A 13,227-nucleotide genomic window follows, 5' to 3' on the forward strand; every position below is an offset into this window, starting at 1 on the left:
AATGAATTTCAATTATAGCAATTTTCTATCCAATGAGAAAAATGCCTCCCTTTGTGATTTGCACCAAGAATTTTTCTAAGAATCCCCCAAAAGAGCAGGAACAATCACACATTATCTGCATGAATGCTCACCACACAATGGACAGTGGTCATAACCAGAAAGGTCTGCCAGTTCTTCATTCATGAAATCTTTTACAACTTATTCTATCACACCCATAACCACAAGACATGTGTGTATATATGTATATTCACTGTTTATGAAAGGCTTCCATAATGACAACAGCACAGCAAGCATACACGAGGAAAATAGATGAGCAAATGTTGCTTTTCTTGGGACAATTACCAGACAATATTAATATGTTGAACAAAATGCAACATGCATCAGCATAATTTCTGAGATGCAAACAACGATTTAGGCATTGATGAGAAAGATTTTACTAGTGATATTAAATGAGCGAAAAATGGAACCCGAGCATGTTTGAGGTCATAAGAGGTCACAGGAACAAGCTGTTCCACCACAAAGTTTGAAACTTTTGGTTTGTTTAAACCAAGGGTACATGGAGTGCTGAGCCTGTCTAGAAGAGAATAACAGGGTAATAAAGCTGACAAATACAGCAGCTCCAAAAACAGGTGAAAATAACAGACAGCAATCTGTTAAAATGTCAAATTAATATAATGTAGGGTTTTTATCAGAAACAAAATAGGCCACAGCTCATGCTAGGAATGCTCTCTCCAGATGAGCTTTATGAGGGGTGCTATCCACTTTTAAATCCACCAAATATTAAAGGCATCTTTGTATATTTACAAAGCAAGAACATGAGCAAAGAGACAAGGATTTAAATTTAACAACTGATTGTCTGACTTGAGCAAGAGCTGGCAGGTAGGTTTCAATCCTGTATGAGAGTTGGGAACTCCTGCTTAAAGCTGATTACCAAGTGAAAATGCACGGATCACATGAAAGGATATTAAACATAGGCAAAAACACTCTTTTGACATCATGACTTAAGAAATTAATTATTTTTGTCAAACAGACCTTTTTAGATGCTCCATCTATTCCTAAACATTTAACTAAATATTATTCATAGCATGGGCTGTCACTATTAGTAAATTATTAATAACTGATTATAATTTTTGATTATAATTATATTTTTAAACAATTTGGGGGGAAATCTGAACATAAAAAGTAGATTCAACCATCAAAACACCAAAAATTTAAATGACACTCCAATACACCAAAATCCCCGAAACAAGGCACAGTAGTACAATCCAGCCTAATTGTACATAATGCAAATTGTAACACATAGTCAACATGCACCTTCATGCATCACTCTTCGTTAAGAATTTTTATTCAATGAATACACGGACAGATGTTTTCTACTTGGATGGTTGTGCAGTTCATACTCCCTTATTAGTGCAGAAAAAGGCAAATATGTTTGCAAAAGACATTCTGGTTTTTATGGTATTCTGAGGTGCATTTGAAGTAGAACCAAAGACAGACCCAGTGCCAGTCAGCTAACTACCAGAACACAGAACACAGCTGGCTACAAGGGATACAAATTGAAGTAAACTACTTCTTGGGTCAAAAACTAAGCATTTTTACAAACACCCAGAGGACTTTTGTAACAGACTCAAGAAGAATCCATGTGGGAGAGCCTTCCAAAAATCTTTGAGGTTTCTTAATGGAATAAGCAATTACAATATTGTGCCAATAGCAGCACAACAAAAATGTGCTAGTAACCTTGTGTGCGGGTGGGGGTGGAGAGGATCAAATGTAGGAGCAAAAAAAATGCACCACTGCATTCAACACAATGTTTGAATTACAACAAGCCACAAAAAAGACCTGAAATGAACTGTGGTATCACATAACACCACCTTCACATTTACCAGAAATATGAAACAATAATATGGATTTCACTGTTATGCAAGACCTGCCAAAATAAATAACGATTTCATTTAGAAGTTTGATTTCACTCAAGAATTTTGGAACACTGTACTGCAAACACTGGAGACTAACCAATCATATTGTTGTTCATTTTATTTAAATACTGTACAAAGACCCAAATGTAATGGCCTGAAAACAGTTGAACAACGCACTGTACGTCATGCACTTCATTTTGAACAAAGTTGCCAACGGCTGAATTCTTGCACTGTTGATCATGGCAGATGAGCTATTGACAATTGCAGAAGGACTTGAAAAGAATGCCTGATATTTCCCGACAAGGACTCCTGATATAATAACAGATAATTATTTTAACCGTAGAATATTATCTGTGAGTTTTCCATTATTGAATAGCACTTCATCACAAAGGCAACTTGGTTGATTTGGTCAAACCCAGGGTTAATTAATGGAAAGAAGTGCATTTATAAACTGCTCTCTAGTGCTATACAGTACATAAGCTCATAAAGCACAATTCTTGAAAATGATAACAGAATGCTATGCAGTTATTAAAAGCAAATACATAATCCATCTCCTTAGTCACCAGGTAATTTTGTACATCTATTGTATTCTAAATTATATTCATGAGTACTGTAAGCTTTCACCTTATTCTGAAAGTACAGTGATAGCAGGGGATATCAAAGTGCTCAGAATGCCATATCCGCAAGTGGAGTAAAACTCAAAGGGGCGCTGCTCGACTAATATTATATTGACGGTTTACTTGTCTAGGGCTCACCGGTTCTGGGAACCAGGCCGTGGCAGTGATAACATCGAAGAGCTTATAATAACAGTCACAGTGGAAAAGAAAATTGCCCGGTGTATTTTTGACACTCAGGACATTTGGCAGCTACGTATTCTGATCAATAGCCTCAAGATACACAGTGAGATTAGACACTGCCCACGGGTCACAAATAATAATAATACCATTTGGTAACTATTTGCCAACGCCAAAATATACAACCAACCGAAAAGGTTCATTATTTATTGCTGTCAGAGGAAGAAAGTGTAATTCCGTTCAATTCCATTTTCTTCACATAGCACTTTTTACAGAGACACAGTCATAACAACGTTTTACAGGAAAATATATGATAGGTTAAAAAAAACTCAATCTCAGGCAGAACCCAACATACTCTACTAGCCAGTGTGATGTCAGTTATGAAAAGGAAGTAGGTCTATTGTATACATTCTACCTGTGTAACTGTCATTTGAGACACACTTCATTTCACTGGTGGCCTGTTCAGGAAATCCAGCTCATTAAGGCCCTAGTCAATCTATTAGATATACAAATTTGTCAATCCACTGTCAATATAGAGGTGTCCTTCAGCTCTAATCTTATGGCCAATCTGCTCCCATGCAATGTGTTGTGAACATTTTTAATGGACAGAATCTATGTAGCCACCTGAAACCCAAAGAATCAGTCTCTGGTCCATGCTCATGTCATAACAATCATATGCACTTGTGTGTGCCATGTGTCAAAGGCATGTAGCTACATAAAGTATGTGTCATTGCTATTATAATTATCATTTCATAAGTTGATAATGAATTGGTAAAAATGTTTCTGTGTCAGGGCCATGCGCTGTCATTTGTAATAATGTGATGAGTAATAACAATTCCAACGACAGTGTCATAATATTAGCCAGTTTTTTTTCCCGAAATATGTTTAACCAATTAATGCAGGTGGTGCATATATTGTGGGCCTAATTCATATACTTCTCTGAGTAACATGGGATTTCCACAACTTTAATGAAAAAAGAGGAAGCCTGCCTACTGTCATTGGTCTCACACCTTCAAGCCCCGTCCAACATGAATATCTAGCATGCCTCAACATGTTTTAAGCACCCATTTCATGTCTGTCTTGGCCACGCAGATTTTAAATGGAATCCAGATAAGTAAGTGACTTGAATATTTATTCCGTGGAGTAGAAAATACTTTTAAAATACTGAAATCAAGGAACGTCTACATTCTGGGGCTGGATCTGTTATGTTGTTGTGCTGGACTCTGCTTGCCTTTGAATTTGTCTTGACCATAGCAAGGACTTGTTGTAATTTTGACCCAAAAAAACTATTATCAATGTTTATTCGGCCTCCAGTAACCTGTTACCCTGCAAAAAAGTAAACAACAAATGGGAAATAAATTTGTTGTTCAGGAGATAGTAGAAGAACACATCAAAAGCAAACATAAATAAAAACAATCAGGCAGAAAATGGAGGGATCGGCATCTATTTGTATGTGTGTGTGTGTATGTATATATAGCCTATCCAAGCATGCATTGGGCAAGAGGAAGGGTTACAGGCCGCAAATCTATTTCAGGGCTATATATATATATATACCCCCCACACACACACACCACACACACACACACATGCACACACACCCACACACACACACACACACACACACACACACAAATATTTGTATAGTCTTACTCATGTTTCATTGCGTAAATCACTGATATACCCAACTGGATCTAGGCCCTCATCATCACTTTTCAGTTCTTGACAAGTTGACGAGCCCTTTCAGTCTGCTTCTCATTAGCAGTCATGACTCAGCTCGATGCAACACTCTGAATCGTGAAATTACTTTTCTCAACTTTATGTTTTGAGTATTAAATGAAACATCTTGATTACGAGAGAGTGAAGGTCAGAGGATCTTTCTTACCTCAGATGCCTTACATTAAGGCAAGAATAAAAGAGGAGTGATTTTAGTCTGGAATTATTATGAAAGCCTCAAGATCATCTTAATAAAAACAGAAACCCAGCCGGCTCCCAATATCACAGGTATTCAGTATTTTACTACATACTTATGTGCAAGTATGTAAAAAGTGTAATACCCGTTCAGATTTTTAACTTAGTGTAAAAGACAAAGCATTGTAATGAATAGACTGAATGTCCCCCAGGAGTCCATTTCAGTGGTTTGGTGCTGTTCCCATTGAGTGGCAAGATTGGCATGAATATACTGACTCCACATCTCTTGCTTTTTGTGAGTCAGAAAGAAATTAGACGTGAGGAAACTGAAAGAAAAAAAAACTCTTTAAAAACGCTGCAAAAATAGCAAAGATTTATGGATTTGTGGCTTTATCTGTATTTTAACTTTATTATATTTTTACCCAATTTCTCTGGGAGAAAGCAGTAACATTTACTACATGGAAGAAAAAAAAACAGTTTCATAAATGAATCAGAGAGAGACAGTAAGCAAGATAACATAGTGATCCTGTGTGTCACTTGGCTGTTGCTGAGATACAGGAAGCCCGCTGGCAAGTTCATTCAAGTTGAACAGGAGCTGTGCAGCAGTGTGATTCAGGGGAGGGGGTGGGTGAGGGCAGGCTGGGAGAGAATCAAAGGATTATATAAAATATTGTTTGAGAAATATATCAGGGGAATGAATCTACATGAAGGGGAAACAGCATCGATGGTCACTGTAAAATGTTTCTTTGGTGGCAGACTTGCTGATATACTATTGGTAGGGTTTCTGGATCGCTGCCATTCCTATAAGTATGCGGGAGGCATTAGCTGTTTTTCCAGTTCCTCGCTGTCCTCAGATGAACTAAGCACCGCTGCCAAGAATCCGGCACAGTTTATAGAAGGTAACTGGGTTAGAAGCCAACAGTGTATTTCAGCGACAAAAAGACGGAAAGGTAAGCAGATTTTTTAAAAATAATCCTTTGTCAGCAGATATTCAGGAAGCAGTTATGACTGAAAAGGTAGAAGAAGGGCAGAGGGAGGGCGGTGGGCAGATAAAAATGGAATTCGGTGGCGTTAATGAGGAGATCCTTAAAAAAAAGGAAACGTAATCCCCAATGTGTCAGAGACGGGATCCTTACGTGCACTTTGGCGAGACTAGCGCTGCCAGCGATCAAGCGGTGTAGTAAGACCTCACAGAAATCAGGCATGGCTTCAGAAAGGAAATGTGAGATATGCAGTCCGCCGGGAAGCCTGTCAGCTGCAGCTGTGTACACGTCAACCTTGTCGTTCTCATGCTGCAAAAAAAGAAACAAATCACAGCACCTCTGCTTGCGCGAAAGGAGGGGGTTTATTCAGCGCAATGCATCATTTCAAATATTTGAAAGGAGAGAGAAGGAGAGAGAGAGAGAGAGAGAGAGAGAGAGAGAACATAGGGCAAAACTCAGATCTAGGTCTTGGCAGGGATAAAGGAGCAAGGAATAGCAATACAGTTTAGAATGAGTCCCTACCATCCCCACGCACCTGAATGATGTAAAGAGGAAATTCTAGAGGACATCCACACATGAGAGGATTGCCTTTTCAAGGCTCCAGTCAGAGAGGGAACATTCTGTTCAAGCTCATCACCAGATGGGGTGTCAATGTTAATTTTCTCTACATGTAATGCAAAGGCTGCACATTCAATTTGTATGTAGGGAAACACGTAATAAGAATTGTACTAAATGTAATAATAATAATAATAATAATAATAAGGGGATTTCTAAAGACACTGGCTGTAGGAACAAAATGAAAAACAGGAAGCCAAACATTCTTATATTTATTTTATTGAGACAAAGAGTATGTTTTGGAACAGATGGTGCCGTCATCATAAATAGTATTGCAACCATGTGTATATTTTGGCAGAAGGAGATTTTTAATAAAGAGAGTACTGAAAAATGACTATGAGTTAACAATTGAATACATAAATTACACAAAAAAAAACCTTTGTGCAAATATTTACTGTAATGAAATTATATTAAACGCTTTGGAAATTTGTGATATACCATTAAATAATATTTCAACAGTCTACCAAATTGTGAGTAGTTTATATTAAAATGCTAAAATTAAAAAGTTCTATACACATTGGTGAATTACTGATGTTCACATTATATTTACTAGGAATACATTTTTCAGTGTAAAGCCTAAAAATTGGAGTGATAAGTAATAGTCAAATGATAGTTAAATTAATACATCTTTTCAAAGTTTTCCTCAAACTATTTAGTATAACATACTTATGTGCTCCTCATTCAAAATGGCTAATTTTCACATTAGTTTGCACTGACTTAATTGAGGAAAGTTTTATAGACCCATTTAGAGGATTCCACATTCGGTGTCCACACAGAATATTATCTCAGTTCTAACCTTTGCTCTTACACACGAGCTCTGCAAGAGTTCTACATTTGAACCAATCTCTCAACTAAACACATATTAAAACTGAGGGTAAAGTTAACATTAGATAAATCAAAGCAAGATAAACTACACATTGACACACCTGGCAGCTGGGCTACTAAATGGAGGAAAACAATATTCTCTCTTAAAAATGCTGGATTCTGAGGTTCTGGATGAAGGTCTCAGTGTGATGCATCCAGCAAATTAGTTCTGGATAATTTATGGGTTTTGGCTTGCAAAAATAAACTGGACCACTGCCTATTAAGCTGGGTTGTGCCAAGTCACAGAAATCTGACCCTTACATGATAAAGCATTGTGGAGAATATGCACAAAGGGTCTTGCTGACCCTTTTTCATCTGTATTTTCCAAATAGGCTACTCATTTTTTCTAGCTATAAACCACTGTTTGATGTTATCAGCCAATAATCAATCCAGAGCTAATTGAGAACTCATTACTACATCTTTTTTTACACGTCTTCTTCAGTACCATGCTATCTTTGGCTTCTTTAACAAACTGTTTTATTTCCATTTTGGCCTTTTTAACGAAGAACCATCCATCTTGTAGCCTCTGGAAATGGTGTTGGGACATTCCCCTTGTCTGAGCTTGCTAACTTTTTTGTTTTCGTTTTATCACGGTATAACTAAGTTGCATCAGTGAACATAAGGAGCTTGATAAGGTGTCATTTTATATGCTACTTTCAGTTTAGGTAGTTTGCAGTTCAGTTGAATGATCAGTCCATAACTCTGAGGTTTGTTACTTTGAGGTTCCATTGTACCACATTTTTGTGATTGTAATGCACATGCTAAGAGTCATTGGAATGCTTTATATAATGTGGATGCTTTGAATATAATCTTTGGCTTGCATTCATATTTGCATATTTAGACCGAATCGTTTTGTTACCATTACTTACCAAGCATGTCTAGTGTTTATCCACTTACATAGTGTGTTTTACATCTACATACAACACTGCTGCTAGAATCAAAAGTTTCTTTAAAAATATTTTAATCTTACTAATACAATGGTCTTTAAATTATACAGTTATTGATAGGAATTAATGGTTGCATTTGAATACTTCTTATATTTATAGAACCATTGCTCTTAATGATTTTCAGATCTGAGAAACTGCTGTCACCTTGAAAGAGACACTGCAACTGAATATTTATCACACATTTATCACACATTAACTGAATAAATCAATCTGTGGTGAACAACAGTGTGACTTTTCACCAAAAGAACAAATAATGCAGCACTATCCTTGTAGATATCTTGGAAAATTTCTACAGTCTTCTGATTTCAGTTTTAAACCTGCATATGTCAGGCAAGTTATTTTTCTGTCTTGTCCATATTTTGCATATACCATTCACTAAAATGAGTATGGCATAGTTTGACTGTTTGAATAGTCAAACCTTTATGTTGCAAATCAATCAATTCATCAATTAGTAACTGTAACTACACCTTAACCTCTTACATATTCAACCCATCTTGATGAAATGGGGACCTGTTGTTAGCAGCATGATCAATGCAATCACCCACAACGAAACTTACTAGAACAAGCCAAATGTTCTAGATAATCAAATATTTTGCTGAATGTTCCAGATATCTAATTTGACCCTTGTGCCAACCATAGAAAATGGCTTATTGTACACAGAAATCAACATCACGTGACACATAACCCTTAAGTTTAACATTGTATCTCTGGTTATTATTTTAATCTTTCTATGCCTCTGCTGTCTGCTACTATTACGAGATAAGGCCAGGCCTATTAAATCATAGCATCACACCATGCAGCAGCTTCAGTATCCATTCATCCATCCATTATCTATTCCCGCTTATCCTCAGCAGGGTCGTGGGGGCTGTTGGAGCCTATCCCATGCATTGGGCGAGAGGCAAGAATACACCCTGGACAGGCAGCCAATCTATCGCAGGGCACACACGCCATTCACTCACACCTATGGGAAATTTAGGGTCTCCAGTCGCCCTACCTGCACATCTTTGGACTGTGGGAGGAAACCGGTGTACCCGGAGGAAACCCACGCGGACACGGGGAGAACATGCAAACTCCACACAGAAAGGCCCCAAGCTGAGATTCAAACCCTTCTTGCTGTGAGGCAACAGTGCTACCCACTGCACCACCCAGCTTCAGTATGATTGGTGAAATACATGAACCTAGGAAGAAATAACCTGTCCTTTCCTGAAAAGACTTCTTATCATTGTCATACCTCTTAACAAATAAAAGTTAACATAACACACTTTTCTATGTCTAAATGCCACTGGTTATAAAAGCAGTGCCACAGAGGAGGAACTGCCTGGTTTGAAGGCTTGCTGTTCATTCAATGGCACATAATTCCATTTGTGACCTCACTGACTAGATCTTGTGGCTCAGTCATGTTTTGCCTCTCAACCTCCTCTAAGTCTCCTTTTACTAAGCTTAAAGAGATTAAGCATCTTAAGTCTTTCCTCAAAGTTTTTATCTTTCATACCAGGAATCAATTAGGTTGCCATTCTTTGAACCTTTTCCAGAGCCTTCCAGATCTTTCTTGTAGTACAATCCCCATAACTGCACATAATACTCCAAGTGTGATCTAACAAATGTATTGTATAACCTTCTTGGATTTATACTCAATATTTCGGCTATATATCCCAACATCCTGCTGGCCTTAACTTATAGCATAGTGGCCAGAAACTGAAAGGCTTTGACCAACCATTACTCCCAAATCTTTTTCAAATTGAGCATATTCAATTTTGTTCCTCCCATAAAGTAGTCCTGCCCAATGTTTTTATTTTCCACATGCAGAACTTTACATTTGGCTATACTGAATTTAATTTGCCAGGTTTCCATCCACTTCTGGATTTAGGTTTTTACAATGTATGCTAGTTAAACTGACAGTCCTGTAGTTTCCTGGATCAGTATGGTCTCCTTTCTTATATATTGGTATTATATATTACCTTGATTCCTCTGGAATTTCTGCAGTTTCCAAAGACTGTCTAAAAATACCTGTCAATTGTTTAAAGATTATCTCACCTAACTCATTGAATACCCTTGGGTATATGCCATTTGGGCCTGCTGCCTTATTTTTCTTTCGTATATGTCATTTTGTACTTCTTCATCCTCTATCTCTGCTAAGACATTCTGAGTACTGAGTATGCCTTCCAGTCTATTAGTTACTTCTTCTCTAGTAAAATCTCAACAAAATAACTATTTAAGGCATCTTTATTCTTACAAAGCAATGCTCCTTCTTCATTGCTGATGCACCTTTCACTTTCCTTTTCCTACTACAATATTGAAAGATACATTTAGGATTACTTTTTGCATCTTGGCCAATTTGCCTTACAAAGAGCCTCTTGGCTTCCCATAGTTCTTTTTTAACCTCAGCATGCATGCATTACAATAGTCAGCCTTATTGCTGTCAGTGCTGTCATTTTTATATATCTTATAAAGTCTCCCATATGGCTTTGTTCATCCACTGGGAGGCTGCTTCTTCAGCTTATCTTTCCTTACCTTCCTCCCCTTCCCCCAATCCCCTAATGACAACAAAGAATCAAAACCATCTTACCTTACTTTTAATATGGGTTTTTAAAAACTTGAACTAATAGCAAATACACACTTGAAAGCACAATACAATCCTGCAACAAAGTTTTCCAAGCAACACCAGAATCCTTCCCCTCATTCTTTCCACCACAAACAAGAAGTGAATGTCTGACACAAACAATCGAGCAAGAACAGCAACCCAGGAAACCAGCACTTCCTCTGTTATTGCATATTTGTCTCATTGAATCGTTTGACATCCTAAGACAAAGTAATATTAGACAAAGTACAAATTTTAAATTATTTTTTCATTTATTTAATGAAAAAGTAATTGCAGCCATAGAACCCATATGAAAAAGTAATTACCAACCTTATTTACTCAATCAACAAAGTAACCATATTAAATTGATAAATACATTCAGCTGCTTGAACACATGAAGGCTTGATTGCAGCCAGCCCTGTTGAATCTGAACCTCACTCATATTGAACCTTACCATCAGAGTAGTCACCACAAAGTTTCTACAAGCACACTATGCCATGATCAAAGGCAATTCCAGAAAAGATGAGAAAAATGTTGTTGAAATATATCAGTCTGGAAATGGTTACAAAGCCATTTCTAAGACTCTGTGACCATGAGAACCATTATCTCTAAATGTAGAACACTTGGAACAGTGATGAATCTTCCCAGGAGTGGCTGCCCTGCCAGAATTTCTCCAAGGGAGCAGTGACAAATCACCCAGGAAATCACAAAAGATTCCAGAAGAACATCCAATGAACTGCAAGCCTCTCTAGCCTCAGTTAGTGTTCATCAGTTCAGTGTTCATGACTCCAGAAGAAAAAAATAGACAGGGCAAAAATGGGATTCAGGGTGGGATAAAATACCTCCACAAGACTGATATCAACATACAGGAATCATTTTGTTGCAGTTAATGCTGCTAAAGGTGGTACAACAAATTTAAGTTTAAGGGGGTAATTACATTTTTGCATGGGTGTTGAAGATGTTTGATAACTTTTTCATTAAAAAAATGAAGTAATTGTTAAATGTGTTTTGTGTTTACATAGGTTTGTCCAATATTACATTTTATCTAAAGATCTGAAACCGTTCAGTGTGACGAATAAGCAATAGTACAGGAAATCAGGAAAGGGGCAAATACTTTCTCAAGGCACTGTATTTTAATGATTCTCTAATCTTTTTTAATGTTGTGTATTATCGGTTTAATTTTACTTTCATGTGTTACTTTGGATATTTTATCCCAGTTTTATTGTTTTGGGGAGAACTTTGAGCATCATGTTCTGAGAAAAATGATATGGAAATTAAGTTGTTGTTGTTGCTTTACATGTTTTGCCAGCAAAACACCACATCTTGCAACAGGAGGCAACAGGTTATATAACAATGCAAAAACAGTCGTATCACTTTTTAATATTCATTGATGTCCCAGATCAAACTCTATGTAATTAAAATGTGTTTCTGTCTCCTGGGTGAAAGAATAATCACTGCTTTTCTCCTTCATCAAATTTCCTGGCATATGCTTTGAAAAACCGGTTGACACTGTAATTGGAAAACAACTCTGTCCGCTGTGTATTTTTTTAGCAACAAAAATATTCATATTTATTGACTTGGCAGGAGTCAAAATGAGAGAAGCACTTTAAATTTCAGGATTCTAAAAGTAGTTCGGTGAATTAAACAGTTCTACCTTTAATCTCCAGTATATAATTAATTGAGCCAGACTTTATGGCTCTGGCTAATGTAACATTATTAAAGACACGGTAAAGAAACTGTTAAGCTGCAAAATTGTGCTGCTATGGAAACAGGGGACAGTAATAGCATTGCTAATCAGTAAAAGGATCCCTTCCATTTCCTAGGAGAATAAAAGTGCCAACCACAAAACAAATAAATGACCCCCATGGGAAAGTCTCACCGACTGTATACACTTCTTGTACACACGTATCTGGGTCTCAGACTGAAGAAAAGAACACTGGTCTTTTGAAACATTTTTAATCCAATATGTATTTACTTATTCTTCTGATGTTGAAAACACAATACAAATTCAAGTCCATCCTAAAGCTGCAACATATTTCATTATGTCAGCTGCTGGTAAGCCGCAAAGCCGCAGAAGGCTGACTGACAGGGAGGATATACAAATGCGCAGTGCAGTAGTAAATACCCTGCCAAATTACTCTCTCCCTCCGTGCTATGACCGTTTATGCGCTGGCATAGTCAGGATTCAAGTCTGCACCAAAAGGTACATCAATGCACCAAGCACTAGTACTTTAGCTGCAACAGTGTAGCATAATGGTCTTGGAACTGGGTTCACTCCAAGTCTGCAGGTCTGATGCTCAGTTGGAGCAATGCTGTGGTACCCCTGAGGAAGGTGCTTAGCTTGAATTTCTTCAGTATATATCCAGCAGTATAAACTGGTTGATTATACAAAAATGTAAGTTGCATAATTTGCCCTGTATTGGGCTAAATACCTAACCTATGAAAAATGTAGCCAGACAGCCACTGAGTTACAGTTCTGTGGTAATGTCGGTAAAGTTGCTTAACAGCAACCACAATGCTTTACATCATCTTAGGAGAGCTGCACGTGAGAACTGAAGCATTAAAGCATGCATATGATTTTAAGACTATTTGACAGATATACAGTAAACTCCATAATGTTTG

At 37.3% G+C, this 13,227-nt stretch overlaps 1 protein-coding gene across 1 annotated transcript in view; it reads right to left on the reverse strand.

Moving 5' to 3' along the window:
- LOC118214143 (brain-enriched guanylate kinase-associated protein) overlaps positions 1-13,227 on the reverse strand; it is a 256,035-nt gene that overhangs the window by 199,392 nt on the left and 43,416 nt on the right. The window contains exon 2 of the mRNA XM_035393776.1: positions 5,755-5,910. The gene's annotated coding sequence lies outside the window, so the exon portion shown is untranslated. The remainder of the gene's footprint in view (positions 1-5,754; positions 5,911-13,227) is intronic.

The sequence above is a fragment of the Anguilla anguilla genome, chromosome 1, assembly GCF_013347855.1.
Source record: "Anguilla anguilla isolate fAngAng1 chromosome 1, fAngAng1.pri, whole genome shotgun sequence".
NCBI classification, from domain to species: domain Eukaryota; kingdom Metazoa; phylum Chordata; class Actinopteri; order Anguilliformes; family Anguillidae; genus Anguilla; species Anguilla anguilla.